Genomic DNA, 4,498 nt, shown 5'->3' with positions numbered 1-4,498 from the left:
TTTCAACAGAATTTTAAAAGGTATAAAACATCTGGGAGTTGAATGGGCAAAATATGCACAGAATATCTACAAATACAATGACAAAATATTCTTTACAGAAATAAGAGATAATAATTGCATCCTGTTGATTTATTTGAATGCGCAAAAATTGCAGATTCACTATTCATAGGTGGCCCATGCCAATAAAATACAAATTGTAATACTACGGAAATTAAAATATAGCTTTAATGTGATAGCAAAGTATTGAGCAAAGTATCAATACTTTCTCTTTTTCCCCCCACAATCCAAGTTTATTTTATTGTTTTTTAGCAGTCATTTATGCCATGAATTCATAGGGGATTGGTTCCAGCAGCTCAAGTTCCTTGCCATTGGTTCTCACAAAGTGTGCTTCTCTGGGTGGAGCAGGCTGCCATTTCAGTTGAACCCATGTGCCTTTTTCTTTGGCTTCCTTCTTCTTCTGATCATTTTCCTTTACACGCTTCAGGAAGTTTTCTCTGCTCTTAGAATGCTTAATATGCTCAATATGCACATTAATTCTCTTGGCTAGAATCTTACCCTTAACCTGTTTGTTTACAATGCCTACAGCATGTTGAGTAACGTTATAGACTCGTCCAGTCTTGGAGGCTTTTGTTGTAGGCTCTTTGACTTTGTTGACTTCTTCTGGCTGTATGTTTTGGTCTTCTTTGTCACCAAAGAAAGATTCCAAAGTCTGAGACTGAATCTGGGTGCGTTTAGACTTGTCCAGTCTTGCCATGGTAACATTTGTGGGGCATTCCTTGCTGAACTGTGCCCATACCCTTGATATCTACAACATTACCTTTCTTGTATATTTGCATATATGTAGCCAAAGGGACAACACCATGTTTTCAAAAGGGCCTAGAAAACATGTAGCATGTCCCTCTCCTTTTTGCTTTTGTGTTCGTCATTTTGGCAACTCACTGGAATATGGCAGAGCCGGCAGAAAAGCTCAATACTTTCTTATAAAAATAGACAAAATAATAAAATTCAGTTGGAAAAGCATAAGGGCTAGAAATTCAAATGAAATCATGAGAAAAAAATTATGGAGCATAGCAGTACCAGACCTTAAGCCATATTACAAAACAAGAGTCACCAAAACCATTTAGTGTTGGTTTTAAAAATTACATAGGAAATAAGCATCGAGGCACAGTTGACAGAACGCTAAACTCAGAATGAAGAAAATCTCCATTCAAGTCCTGCCAGTGATTTATATTGTGACCCTGGTTACTGAAGTTACTTAACCTTTCTATGCCTTCAAGCAACTCTTTAAGACCAATAATCATAGAGAAAGCTCTAACCTACATTGGCAGAAGTTCTTCAGTGGCTGCTCCTAGAATAAAGAATAAAGAATAGTTCTGGTCAAGAGAAAAAAGAATAGAAATAGAGAAGTAAATTAGAGGAACAAACAATAAGAAACAGAAACAATCAAAAACTGTAACTTGGGTTTTGTTAAACCCAAGGAACTGTTTTAGAGAACTTTTTTTTTGACAAGAACTGTTAGGAAAATGGGAAAGCAAATTAGCAGAAATTAGGTTTTAGTCAACATCTTATACCATGTACCACAGTACGCTCAGCATATATATGTGGCATAAATCCTAAATAAAGCAAAAAATGAGCTTAGGTACCTCTTACAACTACACACACAGGAAAATTCTGGGGAAAAAAAGTTGACAGAAGTTATTTTTAAAAATAGACATTTTATAATACATAAAATTGTAAATGGTTTTGCAGGAACAAAATCACCAAAAACAGAATTAGAAGAGAAAACATAGAATAGGAATATATTTATATCAAATATTATCAACAAAATTGGATATCCAAAATGTCCAGAGAATCAATATAGCTATATAATATCATATGCCAATCTCTACTTAGTCCAAGGATTCAGTTTTCAAAAGAAAAACAGCAAACTATGAATAACCATATTAAAATATTCTCCAAGTTACTAACTGTAATAGAAATTTAAATAAAAAAACCTCTCGGGGTTCCATCTTACACCATGTAAAGAGACAAAGATGACCAAAAATTGGTAAAAGTCAGTGTTGAAGGGACTATGGGAAAACAACACAATGACAGCACCATGGATAACAGAACCATGAAGAGGTCCGTGCCTTTTGGATCTAAATTTGCAATTAAACAAGAAAAGTGAGTAAACTCTCAATATTCACTGATACGTTCATTCAATTTCTGGGCATATAGTCAAAAAAGTTAGTACACAAAGGTCCAATATTTAACAAAATACTCATAGCAACCTACTGGGAGATGGCCAAAAATACTATTGCAAATGAATAAAATGTAATAATGTGCAGTTAAAAAATGACAAGTATGAGCAATTCAGAGTAAAGAGATATTTGCATGAATTCCTGGAAAACAAAATAAATAGAAGCAAAGGAAAAATATAAACATGATTTTGTTATTGTTGAGTCATTTTTTAGGCATGTCTGACTCTTTGTGACCCCTTTCAGGGTTTTCTTGGCAAAGACACCAGAGTAAGATGCCATTTCCTTTGCCAGCTCATTTTATAGATGAAGAAAACTGAGACCAACAGGGTTAAGCTATTGTCCAGAGTCACACAGCTATTAAGTGTCCAAGACGGCATTTGAACTCAGAAAGATGAAGTCCTGACTCCAGGCTGGGTGCACCACCTAGCTGCCATAAACGTGATTACAACAAAGCAAACAAAAAGATCACTAAATGGTCACCATACTCCAAGTAGTTGGAAAACCAAGGAAGGATTAGAGGAACAAATAGAGAAAAACACCTTCTTGCTAATGGCAGAGAAACAAAGGAGGGAATATGATTGATATATGGGGCATTATTCAGATACTAAAATGATAACAAATAGTTTCCCCTAATTGTTTTCTTTGTTACAATGGAAGATTAAGGGTAGAGGAAAGAGTAAGAAATGATTATGGTATAAAGACAAAAGACATTGATAGTATATATTTGTTAATACTTTAAAAAACAAATTTAAAATGTAATGCAAAAATCACGTTGTATCAAGGGAAAGAAATAGTTTTTTTCAATAGCAAAAAAGTCTTTGTATACTTCAACATGGTCATTACTGTTTCCATATGAAATATAAAATAGTAACAATAATCATAATAGCTACTATTTATACAGTGCTTTGATGTTTGAAAAGCAGACCCATGTTTACCCATTTACCTCAGTTTACTCATGTTATCTCAATTTATCCTCATAACAGCCCTGGGAAGTCAATGCTATTATCCCCATTTTAGAGATGAGGAAACTGAAGCAGAGAGAAGCTATATGACTTGCCCAGGATCACATAGCTAGTAAGTGTCTGTGGCATAATTTTGACCAAGATCTTCCTTACTCCAAGTCCATCACTTAAAACACTGTGGCATCTTTCAATTTTAAATAAATTTAGTCAGATAAGATTGAGGGAATGCATTAGCACAGTGGATAGAGTGCTGAACTTGTCATGGAGACCTGAGTTCAATTTTAACCTCAGGGACTTACTTAGTTATGGTAACTATGGTTACTTATCTATTTGACCCTGGAAAACTCATTCAACTTCTCTCAGTCTCCGCTTCCTTGTCTGTAAAATGGGGATGATAATACTCTCTATCCCACAGAGCTGTTTTGAGGATCAAAGACACAATGTATGGGAGTTGCTTTGCAAACATTAAATCATTATGTAAATTCTATTATTAATTATTAATATTAATGGCAGCATAATGTATATAGAAGGTGCTAAATAAATGTTCGTTACTTTGAAAATTAGGAGGGTATCAAAGGATAGAGTAACTGAATATTAGAACAGTCTAACAAGATTGTGGACTCTCATCTCTAGATATCTCAATTAAAAATTGAATAGGTGGCTATTCATCTTTTATAATTTTAGCAATGACTTGCCTATAGGCAGGTGAATGGATTAAAGAACTTCTTTAAGTTCCATCCAGATTTCAGACTATGTTTCCTTGAGATCTCCCTCTTACAGAGAAAAGCCACTCTTTTATAGAATGAGACATCCTGATTCCAGATTAAGGACCATTGGCAAATTCCTTGTTATCATGGAACCAGTAAAGCCCCAGAATGTAGTCTATCCATGTTTTCATCTCTTCGAATCTTTATTTTCATTCAGGGAAATCTCCATGAAGCCTCCTCTGATCACCATAGATGAAAGTTATTTTTTCATCCACATTTCTTCATATTACTTCTTTGTTTGCCTTTGACACATTGCACTATGCTTCATACTTCTTTGCATGCATTTCTTTTCCTCCCTAGTAGATTGTAACTTCCTTTACTGGGATGGCATTATTTTTCATCTTTGGGTCCTTAGCAGCTGGAACAGGACCTTGAACTTTAAAAAATGTATTTTTGCCAAATTGAACTGAAAGATTGAATAGCATCACCTAATCTCCAGGATGTTTAAGGGTTTTTTTCCCTTTTTCATAAGTTTTACTTCCCTAAGCCTTATCACTTTGCTTTCTTTCTATATAACAAGGGTGGAAAC

General features: G+C 34.6%; 1 pseudogene; it reads right to left on the bottom strand.

Annotated features, from left to right (window-relative positions):
* Positions 1-316: 316 nt before the first annotated feature.
* LOC118855399 lies at positions 317-926 on the bottom strand (annotated as a pseudogene).
* Between the last annotated feature and the right edge of the window lie 3,572 nt (positions 927-4,498).

This window comes from Trichosurus vulpecula, chromosome 6 (assembly GCF_011100635.1).
Source record: "Trichosurus vulpecula isolate mTriVul1 chromosome 6, mTriVul1.pri, whole genome shotgun sequence".
Lineage (NCBI taxonomy): Eukaryota > Metazoa > Chordata > Mammalia > Diprotodontia > Phalangeridae > Trichosurus > Trichosurus vulpecula.
This window is presented reverse-complemented; position numbering and strand designations above follow the sequence as displayed.